Source organism: Ranitomeya variabilis, chromosome 2 (genome assembly GCF_051348905.1).
Source record: "Ranitomeya variabilis isolate aRanVar5 chromosome 2, aRanVar5.hap1, whole genome shotgun sequence".
Classification (NCBI taxonomy): domain Eukaryota; kingdom Metazoa; phylum Chordata; class Amphibia; order Anura; family Dendrobatidae; genus Ranitomeya; species Ranitomeya variabilis.
Window position 1 is genome coordinate 305,390,778 of NC_135233.1, and position 13,250 is coordinate 305,404,027.

Consider the following 13,250-nt stretch of genomic DNA (forward strand, 5'->3'; position numbering starts at 1 on the left):
TAGTTCTGCGTGACAGTTTTCAAAAATCTTTGACATGAAGGAGAAAAAGTGATCTTTCATCTCTGGTTTCTTTTGCAGATTACGTTTGAGAGAGGAGAAACGTTGTAATGCCTGATTTTTGTTGTTCGGTAGACGTGGTCTGTGGGTTTTGAAGGGAAGAGGTGCGACCCAGCTGTTGGTCTCATCTTTAACGAGTCCCTTGTCCATTACCTCTAAGAACAACTTGTCCTCTACCGACATTGCCACTTGGTTGTCCTGTTTAGTTCTCTGGAAGACTGTGCACCCTAACTGATCCTCATAGCTTCCCGACACTATACTGCTGTCGTGAGTAAAGTCTATTAAATGATTGGGCAGTTGGATGCTGTGTGGCAGTTCCCTGACATGGAACTCATTGTTACAAGGTTGAAACAGAGATGGTCGTCCTTTCTCCAATGTATTTGTCAGCATGCTTGTCACAGAAGATGGGGCGTGCATGTGTCCCAAGCATACATTGCCAATTATGACCCATCCTAGGTCTAGCTTTTGGGCATAGGGAGCATTGTGGAGTCCATTGATATGACGTCTCACTTTATGAACCTGCAGGATATCTCTCCCCAACAGCAGAATTATCTGGGCCTGATGGTCGAGTTCTGGTATAAGGTGTGCTATTTGCTTTAAGTGAGCGTGATGGATTGCTACATCTGGCGTAGGGATTTCAGATCTGTTGTCTGGGATCTGGTTACATTCGATGATCGTAGGTAGTGGTAGGCAGAATTGTCCGTCTAATGACTCGATTTGGTAGTCTGTAGCTTTCCTGCCTGCTGTTGTCACAGTACCTGCACATGTCTTTAATGAGTAGGGAGTGCTTGGCCCTTTGATGTTGAAAAGGTCAAAGAAAGTTGATCTAGCCAAGGATCGATTACTTTGATCATCCAAGATAGCATACAGTCTTACAGCCTGGTCTCTATGGCCTTTTGGGTATACTCTGACAAGGCATATTTTTGAACAGGACCTACTGTCTATTGTCCCTTTGCAGACCTCGGTACATTGTGAAGTGATCTCTGGCGTAGCTGTATCAGTGTTCCTTTCCTCCCCGCCATGCTCACTGTCAGCTGGCGTGTTTTGTGCACTCCATGGAGCTGGGCCTGGGTGTAGAGCAGTGTTATGGTCTGTGGTGCCACATTCTGTGCATTTTACACTGACCTTGCAGTCCTTGGCGAGATGAGTTGTGGACGAGCAGCACTTGTAGCAGATACCGTTCTCTTTCAGGAAGCTTCTGCGGTCTGGCATAGATTTTCCTCTGAAGGCTCTGCATTTCAGGAGAGGATGAGGCTTCTGATGAAGTGGGCACTGCTTGTCAGGGTCCTGCACCTTTGTCTCTGATTGGGAGCAGCCAGCAGACCTGTAATTAGAACCTGGAGAAGAAACATAAGTCTTGTGTACTGCCACAGATGTTCTGCGTGGATTTGCAGGTGGTGACAGTGTGGCATATGGCATTGCAAAGTCAAAGCTGGGATCGTTTCTAATTCTTGCTTGTTGGTGTATAAAGTCTACAAAAACGGAGAAGGGGGGAAATGGAACACTGTGTTTGTATTTGTACGTGGAACCATGTGTGAGCCACCTCTCCTGTAGATTGTAGGGCAACTTCTGGACTATAGGGTTAACACCTCTGGCTGTGTCGAGAAATGCAAGTCCCTGTAGGTCGTCCTCGTATTTGGCAACTTGGACTTCCTTTAGTAGGTCGCTTAGCTCTCTAAGTTTCTGGAGACCTTTGTTAGAAATTTTAGGAAAGTCATCGATTCTTTTGAACAAGGCTCTTTCTATTACTTCTGCTGAGCCGTAACACTCATCCAGCCTCTTCCAGATCTCTTTGAGGCCGGTCTCAGGGCGGTTTATATTAATGTCTCTGATCCTTACTGCGTGTTTGACTGACTCTCCTCCCAGGTATTTGACTAACAGGTCTATCTCTTCCCTGTGTTGTAGCCCCAAGTCTCTAATGACATTTTGGAAGGAAGCTTTCCAAGCTCTGTAACCTTCAGCTTGGTCAGTGAATTTCATGAGTCCCTTTGCAACCAGTTCACGTCGTGTGAAGAACTTGGCAAATTCTGTTGTGAACCGGTTGTCGGTGGAGTACACTGGTGATGGATCGCCCTGATAGTGATGTGAGGTGCGTTCATACCTGTTAGTGTCCTCAGGGTGGCGCCAGCCGGTGTCGTATTGCTTCGGTCTGACGTACGGTGTGTCAGCAGGGTGATCCACGTTGGTTACCTGGTGAGGGGCAAGGTAGTCATTAGCAGAGTCGTTTTGTCTCACGTTTTCGAGTTTGTTTCTGTCCTGGAGCTGAGCCTCGTGGTGACTCTCGCTCACTTCGCTGGAGACGTCGTATTCTCGTTCTGGTGCTGGTTCAGGGTTATAGTTTGGATCAGGAAGTTCATTAACATACTGAGATGTGCGTTGTGGTGTGTCTTGTAGTGGAAACTCCAGACTTGACGTACTGCTTTGGCTATGCAGCTTGGGGCTTTGCGCGGCTTCTAGCAATTCCGCTTCAGCGAGGGCTGCGGCAGCTTCCCTTTTTGCTGCTAGGCTTTCTAAGGCGGCATCCACACGTGCCTTTTCTAACTGCATCCTTCTCTCTTGATCGGCTCTCTCATGATCTATGCGTGCTCTCTCTAAGCGTGACCTTCTCTCTTCATCATCTAGGCGTGCTTTTTCTAATTTAAGTTGCATCTCTTGGTCAGCAAAGCTCGCTCGTATTTTGGCGGCTTCAGCATTTGCGCGGGCAATGGCAACCGCGCTGGTGATGGATGTTGTCTTTGAGGAAACGGAAGTAACAGATCTTGTTCTATGCGATTTGTGAGACATGGTGTCTTGGGAAAGTGCTTGGCTGTGCAGAGATTGCTGTAGCTGTATTTAGTCTCTGAGTAGCCGGTGACTTGAATCCCACTAGTTGGATGGCTGCCGTTTCACTGTTCTGTCCTCACTAAATGAGGCAGGCTCATTGTAGCTATCCAGTCAGCTAAACCGCTATACCGGGTCCAATAAGGAGACTGTGGTTGAGTCTGTGCTTTATTAAACGTAGTGGTATATTGATGCGGTGAAACTGTGAACAATGATATACATGGAATCAGTACATGGTATAGAACGATACATACTACACATGATAAACATTATGCATTACATTTAGAAGGCTAGTAACTGAACTAGGAGTGCAACTGGTTAAGCTAGGCTAATATAGAGCAGAAATATCTAGAGAAAAAACATAAAGACATACCGGCAATGCAATCGCAAGGGGAATGAAGTGTAAGCGTCTTCCCTGGAAGGCAAACTAGAGGAAGTGAATGAAAACTGGAGGGAAATGTGGGCTGAGCTACCATAATGCATTGCAAAGGAGGATCAGACATAAAAAATACATAGCAGAAAAATAGAACAGTCAACATATCTCTGACCGCTAGAGGGAGCCAAAGCACTACAGATAAAGGTATGAATATATCAAGTCCTGTATACTGGCTGAGAAACTGCAAATTATACAAACAGATAATGGAGGTAACAATTTGGATGGCGGAGACAGAACAGGACTATATTCCCACAATGAGTATTTTTGAGTTTTTGATGTTGCAGATTTTTACGGCATTTCTGCACCTAATAACTATGTTGAGTTATTTTTTGTGTGTGTTTGAGAGCGATTTTAAGAGTATGGTCTTTTGACTGTCAGACAGTAATATATATATTTTGGGGACTCCTCACCCTGTGTGTTTGAGAGGAGGTGGCAGAGTATCATGTATATGGGGTGTGTGGATTGTGTTGGGGTATGATTTATTCTCACTTTGTAGCTTATAGCAGAAGTCGAGCGTAAGATTGAATGAGAGGAGATAAATAAAAACATTTAGTAGCGCCCCACGTCTCAGGCTGAGAAGTGTGTATGTAACAATGCAGTTTTATCGCATTTTTTAAGCTTTTGTTTTCTTCTTTTTTTGCTATGTCATGTTTTGAAGTTAAGTTGCTTTGTTTTTTAATACCTCCTGATATTTGGCTTTGATAAAACTTTTATTGATAGTCCTGTGCGGTTTATATGTGTTTTTACTGAAGATGCACTAAAAAGTTCACCTGCATTTTTCACCTGCGGATTTTCCACATTCAATTCAATTCTATGGGAAATGACCATACAAAATACCCACTTGAGCCATGCTAAGGAAATCCTGAAAACATGATCTGTTGGTGTCTCTTGAGGGCTGGAGGTGGGGTAGAGTATAAATAGCAGGTATGTATTGCACAAAGGCACTGACTTTAACCCCTTAATGACCGGAGGTATTTTTGTTTCTGCATTTTCATTTTTTGCTCCCCTTCTTCCCAGATCCATGTGAGGGCTTGTTTTTTGCAGGACAAGTTGTACTTTTTAACGACACCATTGTTTTTTTATTAACTCCACTCTGGAATGGGGGGATATTGAGCAAGTCGAATTTAGGGTATAATAGAACATGAAGACCCGTGACTTAGAAAATTAAAGTTGTTTTTTTTTCAACAATTAGATTTTTATTAAGTATTTAAAAGGAACAATAACAGTAACATGTGTATATATATATATATATATATATATATATATATATATATATATATATATATATATATATATATATATATATATGATAAAATATATGACAAGTTTGAGTTACAAGTTACATAATATCAGGGATAGAGCAGAACATCTGTTCTATGTTATATATATATATCTATAGCAGGTGTAAGTGTGCAATTAGAGAAAGAAATCGTCGAGTTGCTCTTTCAGTTGTGACCATCTGCCCCATCTGGTTTGGAAACGATCCTTGGAGAGAAGGTTGGTGTAATAGATTCTCTCGAATGTGAAGTGTCTGTCGATTAACAGTATCAAACGCCTCACATTTGGGGGGTGAACATTGTTCCATTCTTTAGCGATCAGGTAGGTCGCAGACATTAAGATATGACCAGTCAGAAATCTGTCCGCTTTGAATTGGTCTAAGTTGATGAGAAGCAAGGCCATAGCAGGGCGTGGTGATACAGGTTTTTTAATCAAGAGTGAGATTATCGCAAAAACCTCAGACCAAAAGGCTTTAAGGTGGGGACAGGACCAGAAAACATGTAACAGGTCTGCTGACTGGCCACACTTCCTCCAACACATCCCATCATGATCCTTAACAAAATATTTAAGTCTGTCGGGAGTCAGGTAGTACCTCTGAGTTAATTTATAGTGGGTTTCTAAGGTGTTTGAACATCTGGAAGCTTTCCCAGCCAGTTTGAAAGATTGTGTCCATTGGAGTGGTGAAATTGTTATGTTTAATTTTTGCTCCCATTTCTCAAAGGGGCCCGAGCTACTGAAAGTGTGTTTATCAGTCATAATGTTATAAAAGGCCCTCAAATAGCTCTTGCTCCTTGAAGGTGGGTTCGCAAAGAAATTGATGGTAGTTTGATTAAAGAATAGTTGTTTGGATATGTTTAGTTCTAACCTTTTATATTCTTCCTTAAGGAAGTAGTAGTTCATGAATTCGCTACTTTTAATTTTAAATTTATCCTTCAACATGTTAAAGGGAATAAATTGGTTAGCCTCCAGAAGATCATGGATAGATTTAATCCCTTGTTTTGACCAAGTTTCGTAATGGGATCTTAGTGTGGGCCTAACTGGAAGTAAATATGAAATATGGAGTGGTTTAACAGAGTGAGGGAATCTATTAAATTTCTGAGATTGGAGATATATCCAACTTTGAACCGATGCCTTAATGATGGGATTGTGAATATTTTTAACTTTTTGATGTTTTAGGAAAAAATTATACAAATATAAAAGGGGTTCTTGGTTAGGCATGGAGGCTAGTTCCATTTTAGGCCATTCTAGATTTTCAGTATTTTTAAACCATAATTTGGTTTGGTCGAGTACAGTGGAATGGTAGTATGCATTTAAATCGGGAAGGGCAATTCCACCATTGTCTTTGGACCGAATCAGGATTTGTTTCTTTATTCTCGATTTCCCCCGGGGCCATATATATTTATTCATTTGTTTAGTTAAATTCTGCAAGGTATGTCTGGGGAGTGGTAGGGGGACGTTTCTGAAAAAATACAATATTTTAGGGAGGAAAAGCATTTTGTATAAAGTGACTCTTCCGAGCCACGAAGAGGGGGGTTTTGAGATGGTTTTGATATTTTGCTCTAGCTCATCATGGACGTGATCAGCGTTGACCTTACATAGGTTGTGTATGTTATCAGTCAGCAGAATGCCAAGGTATGGAGTTTGAGTACGGTTCCATATAAAGGGGTAGGATCTGTGCAGTAGTTGCCTCGTTTGGGTTGGTAGGTAGAGAGACAGAACAATGGTTTTAGAGTAGTTCAATTTATAGAAAGATACTTTGCTGAAGTCATTTATGATTTCCCAAGCATGTCTGATAGAACTGACTGGATTTGACAAGGTCAGGATAATGTCATCAGCATATAAGCCAATTTTGTGATCCGTATTGTCTGAGATTATACCCTTAACCTTGTCCGAGTCTCTGATATACTGTGCCAGCGGTTCTAGGCTGAGGACAAAAATCAGGGGGGAGAGTGGACAACCTTGTCTCGTACCATTAGAGATTGGGAACTGGTCTGACAGTGTGTTATTAGCCAGCACGGCAGCTGATGGGGTGGAATATAATGCTTGAATGCTGTTGATTAAATTTGGGCTAAAATTTAATTTTCTAAGTACCGCGAATGCAAAGTCCCAATTCAAGCGATCAAACGCCTTTTCTGCGTCTAGGGTAATAAACAAACTGGGAGTCTGCCTGCGGTTACACAGAGAGAGAAGGTTCAACACACGTCTAGTACTATCATATGTTTGTCTTTGTCTCACGAAACCCACCTGATCAGGGTGAACGATATCAGGGATGATATGTTGCAATCTGTTTGCTATAATTTTAGCATATGTTTTAATATCGGTGTTTAATAGTGATATCGGTCTAAAATTCTCAATTTTTGTTGAGAAAATTAAAGTTTTGACCTTGCTCCAGAACCTTTGTATAATTGAACATGTCCAAAAAATATGGGTTAGGTCTACATCATCAGAACCACACCTCCAACATTGGTTAGATATATTAGGATTAAATTTATGTAATAATGGAGTGTGGTACCAAAACATAAGCAATTTAAACTGGTTTTCCTTATACGCATAACAAGTGGAAGTCTTAGCTGCCCTCCTTCAGACCCCCTGCCACCCACCCAGAGAAAGAGATTCCCCCAAGAAACCCTCCCACCTGTCCATATAGGAGTGTCTTGGAGACTCTTCTGGATATGGGTCCAATAAAATCCTGTAGATATCAGAAATAAGACCCTTGGTCGATACTCCCGCCCTGCAGAGTCTCTCAAAGCGAGTTGGTATAGAAACTGTTGAGGAGTAAAGAGAGTGCATATAATGCCTAACTTGTAAATACAGATAGAAAGAGTTTGACGGTAAATCGAAGCGTGATTGTATCTTATCAAAAGGTAACAAGGACCTAGAGTGACTATCAACTATATCGGCAAAACAAAGTCGCTTATCAAACCACAACTTAATCAAGTTCCCCCTAAAGCTATCTGGTAGTTTGGGATTAACCCCTTTCTGACATCTGACGTACTATCCCGTCGAGGTGGGGTGGGCCCGTATGACCACCGACGGGATAGTACGTCATATGCGATCGTCCGCGCTCACGGGGGGAGCGCGGCCGGGTGTCAGCTGCCTATCGCAGCTGACATCCGGCACTATGTGCCAGGAGCGGTCACGGACCGCCCCCGGCACATTAACCCCCGGCACACCGCGATCAAACATGATCGCGGTGTACCGGCGGTACAGGGAAGCATCGCGCAGGGAGGGGGCTCCCTGCGGGCTTCCCTGAGACGATCGGTACAAGGTGATGTACTCACCTTGTACCGAGCGTCTTCTCCCTGCAGTCCCCGGATCCAAAATGGCCGCGGGGCTGCATCTGGGTCCTGCAGGGAGTACTTCCGGGTCAGGGTCCGGAGCCGGCTGCAGAGCAGCCTGCTCCGATGAAAGTAAGATCGCCCATCTGACAGAGTGCTGTGCAAACTGTCAGATGGGCGATCTGTGATGTCCCCCCCTGGGACAAAGTAAAAAAAAAAAAAAATTTCCACAAGTGTATAAAAAAAAAAAAAAAAAAATCCTAAATAAAGAAAAAAATATATATATTATTCCCATAAATACATTTCTTTATAAAAAAAAAACAATAAAAGTACACATATTTAGTATCGCTGCGTCCGTAATGACCCAACCTATAAAACTGTCCCACTAGTTAACCCCTTCAGTGAACACCGTAAGAGAAAAAAAAAAAAACGAACCAAAAAACAACGCTTTATTATCATACCGCCAAACAAAAAGTGGAATAACACGCGATCAAAAAGACGGATATAAATAAGCATGGTACCGCTGAAAACGTCATCTTGTCCTGCAAAAAAAGAGCTGCCATACAGCATCATAAGCAAAAAAATAAAAAAGTTATAGTTCTCAGAATAAAGCGATGCCAAAATAATTATTTTTTCTATAAAATAGCTTTTATCGTATAAAAGCGCCAAAACATAAAAAAATGAGATATCGCTGTAATCGTACTGACCCGAAGAATAAAACTACTTTATCAATTTTACCAAACGTGGAACGGTATAAACGCCTCCCCCAAAAGAAATTCATGAATAGCTGGTTTTTGGTCATTCTGCCTCACAAAAATCGAAATAAAAAGTGATCAAAAACTGTCACGTGTCCAAAAATGTTACCAATAAAAACGTTAACTCCTCCCGCAAAAAACATGACCTCACATAACTCTGTGGACCAAAATATGGAAAAATTATAGGTCTCAAAATGTGGTAACGCAAAAAATATTTTTTGCAATAAAAAGCGTCTTTCAGTGTGTGACGGCTGCCAATCATAAAAATCCGCTAAAAAACACGCTATAAAAGTAAATCAAACCCCCCTTCATCACCCTCTTAGTTAGCAAAAAATAAAAAAATATAAAAAATGTATTTCCATTTTCCCAGTAGGGCTAGGGTTAGGGCTAGGGTTAGGGCTAGGGTTAGGGTTAGAGCTAGGGTTAGGGCTAGGGTTGGGGCTAAAGTTAGGGTTAGGGTTTGGATTGCATTTACGGTTGGGATTAGAGTTAGGGGTGTGTCAGGGTTAGGGGTGTGGTTAGGGTTATCGTTGGGATTAGGGTTGGGTGTGTTTGGATTAGGGTTTCAGGTAGAATTGGGGGGTTTCCACTGTTTAGGCACACCAGGGGCTCTCCAAACGCGACATGGCGTCCGATCTCAATTCCAGCCAATTCTGCGTTGAAAAAGTAAAACAGTGCTCCTTCCCTTCCGAGCTCTCCCGTGCGCCCAAACGGGTTTACCCCAACATATGGGGTATCAGAGTACTCGGGACAAATTGGACAACAACTTTTGGGGTCGAAGTTCTCTTGTTATCCTTGGGAAAATAAAAATTTGGGGGGCTAAAAATCATTTTTGTGGGAAAAAAAAAAGATTTTTTATTTTCACGGCTCTGCGTTGTAAACTGTAGTGAAACACTTGGGGGTTCAAAGTTCTCACAACACATCTAGATAAGTTCCGTAGGAGGTCTAGTTTCCAATATGGGGTCACTTGTGGGGGGTTTCTACTGTATGGGTACATCAGGGGCTCTGCAAATGCAACGTGACGCCTGCAGACCAATCCATCTAAGTCTGCATTCCAAATGGCGCTCCTTCCCTTCCGAGCTCTGCCAGGCGCCCAAACAGTGGTTCCCCCCCACATATGGGGTATCAGTGTACTCAGGACAAATTGGACAACAACTTTTGGTGTCCAATTTATCCTGTTACCCTTGTGAAAATACAAAACTGGGGGCTAAAAAATAATTTTTGTGAAAAAAAAATAAAGAATTTTTATTTTCACGGCTCTGCGTTATAAACTGTAGTGAAACACTTGGGGGTTCAAAGCTCTCAAAACACATCTATATAAGTTCCTTAGGGGGTCTACTTTCCAAAATGGTGTCACCTGTGGGGGGTTTCAATGTATAGGCACATCAGGGGCTCTCCAAACGCAACATGGCGTCCCATCTTAATTCCAGTCAATTTTGCATTGAAGAGTAAAATGGCACTCCTTCTCTTCCGAGCTCTGCTATGCGCCCAAACAGTGGTTTACCCCCACATATGGGGTATCGTCGTACTCAGGACAAATTGCACAACAACTTCTGTCATCTAATTTCTTCTCTTACCCTTGGGAAAATAAAAAATTGGCAAAAAGATCACTTTTGTGAAAAAATATGATTTTTAATTTTTACGGCTCTGCATTATAAACTTCTGTGAAGCACTTGTTGGGTCAAAGTGCTCACCACACATCTAGATAAGTTCCTTAAGGGGTCTACTTTCCAAAATGGTGTCACTTGTGGGGGGTTTCAATGTTTAGGCACATGAGGGGCTCTCCAAACGCAACATGGCGTCCCATCTCAATTCCAGTCAATTTTGCATTGAAAAGTCAAATGGCGCTCCTTCCCTTCCGAGCTCTGCCATGCGCCCAAACAATGGTTTACACCCACATATGGGGTATCAGCGTACTCAGGACAAATTGGACAACAACTTTTAGGGTCCAATTTATCCTGTTACCCTTGTGAAAATAAAAAATTGGGGGCGAAAAGATAATTTTTGTGAAAAAAATATGATTTTTTATTTTTACGGCTCTGCATTATAAACTTCTGTGAAGCACTTGGTGGGTCAAAGTGCTCACCACACATCTAGATAAGTTCCTTAGGGGGTCTACTTTCCAAAATGGTGTCACTTGTGGGGGGTTTCAATGTTTAGGCACATCAGGGGCTCTCCAAACGCAACATGGCGTCCCATCTCAATTCCAGTCAATTTTGCATTGAAAAGTAAAATGGCGCTCCTTTCCTTCCGAGCTCTGCCATGCGCCCAAACAGTGGTTTACCCCCACATATTGGGTATCAGCGTACTCAGGACAAATTGTACAACAAGTTTTGGGTCCATTTTCTCCTGTTACCCTTGGTAAAATAAGACAAATTGGAGCTGAAATAAATTTTGTGAAAAAAAGTTAAATGTTCATTTTTATTTAAACATTCCAAAAATTCCTGTGAACCACCTGAAAGGTTAATAAACTTCTTGAATGTGGTTTTGAGCACCTTGAGGGGTGCAGTTTTTAGAATGGTGTCACACTTTATTTTCTATCATATTGACCCCTCAAAATGACTTCAAATGAGATGTGGTCCCTAAAAAAAAAAAAAATGGTGTTGTAAAAATGAGAAATTTCTGGTCAACTTTTAACCCTTTTAACTCCCTAACAAAAAAAAATTTTGTTTCCAAAATTGTGCTGATGTAAAGTAGACATGTGGGGAATGTTACTTATTAAGTATTTTGCGTGACATATCTCTGTGATTTAAGAGCATAAAAATTCAAATTTGGAAAATTGCGAAATTTTCTAAATTTTCGCCAAATTTCCATTTTTTTCACAAATAAACGCAAGTTATATCGAATAAATTTTACCACTAACATGAAGTACAATATGTCACGAGAAAACAATGTCAGAATCGCCAAGATCCGTTGAAGAGTTCCAGAGTTATAACCTCATAAAGGGACAGTGGTCAGAATTGTAAAAATTGGCCTGGTCATTAACGTGCAAACCACCCTTGGGGGTGAAGGGGTTAAACAAAAACGAAGTTAGGGGATTAGGGGAGAGCATCTCAACATCAGTGGGAATTTTTTCATACAGGTATTCCAAATCCCCTTAGTGAAAGCTATTGGTCCCAACGTGTGCAAGTCGAGTTTATTTGAGGTAGTTGCCCATAGATACGAGTTGGGATGGACCAGAGCCATCCACAATTTCTCAATCTCCATCCACCTAGAAAATGCTCTAGGTGCTGATCAGGCTGGGATACATCTCAATAAGTTGCCCAATAATATTTGGTGATATCTGTGACACCCAAACCTCCTCTATCTCTATTAACTAACGTAATTTGGTTTTTGATCCTGTGCCTTCCATGAGCCCAGATAAAGTGGATGATAGACGACTGAATACCCTTCAGGTCTCCATAGGGGACCACAACGGGGAGCGTCACAAATAAGTATACAGTTGTTGCCAAAAGTATTGCCACCCCTGCAATTCTGTCAGATAATACTCAGTTTCTTCCTGAAAATGATTGCAAACACAAATTCTTTGGTATTATCTTCATTTAATTTGTCTTAAATGAAAAAAACACAAAAGAGAATGAAGCAAAAAGCAAAACATTGATCATTTCACACAAAACTCCAAAAATGGGCCAGACAAAAGTATTGGCACCCTCAGCCTAAGGGTACCATCTCACTATACGATTTACCAACGATCACGACCTGCGATACGACCTGGCCGTGATCGTTGGTAAGTCGTTGTGTGGTCGCTGGGGAGCTGTCACACAGACCGCTCTCCAGCGACCAACGATGCCGAGGTTCGCTGGTAACCAGAGTAAACATCGGGTTACTAAGCGCAGGGCCGCGCTTAGTAACCCGATGTTTACCGTGGTTACCAGCGTAAAAGGAAAAAAAAACAAACCGTACATACTCACCATCTGATGTCCTTCAGGTCCCTTGCCGTCTGCTTCCCGCTCTGACTGAGTGCCGCCGTACAGTGAGAGCAGATCACAGTGGTGACGTCACTGCTGTGCTGTGCTCTCACTTTCAAGGGACCTGAAGGACATCAGATGGTGAGTATGTACGGTTTGTTTGTTTTTCCTTTTACGCTGGTAACCACGGTAAACATCGGGTTACTAAGCGCGGCCCTGCTACTATGTTCACTAAATGCTAAAACTGACCTGCCATTATAATTCCCCAGGTCATTGAGTTCATGGACACCAAACATGTCTAGGTTCTTTTTTTAAGTGGTGAAAACAAAATCCAAACTTTGGTTAAAAAAAAAATAATAATTTTTGTATGCTTCTACAGTCTCCATGGGAGACTAGAAGCTGCAGTTGTCTGATCGGCTCTGCTATATACAGGTGATGATCAGATCGCCTGTATGTAGCAGAAATGCTCACTTTAGATGAGCGCTGACCACCGGGTGGCGCTCATGGCAATGCAGCTATGACAACCATAGAGGTCTGCTGGAGACCTCTGGTCGTCATGCCAACCCATCGGTCACCCGCGATCACGTGACTGGGTCACCGATGGGCGGGATTTCCAGTGCGCTTACCGGAAGCGCAAGTTAAATGCCGCTGTCAGAGATTGAAAGCGGCATTTAACGAGTTAACAGCCGTGGATTGATCACGATTTTGCCCCCGGCTG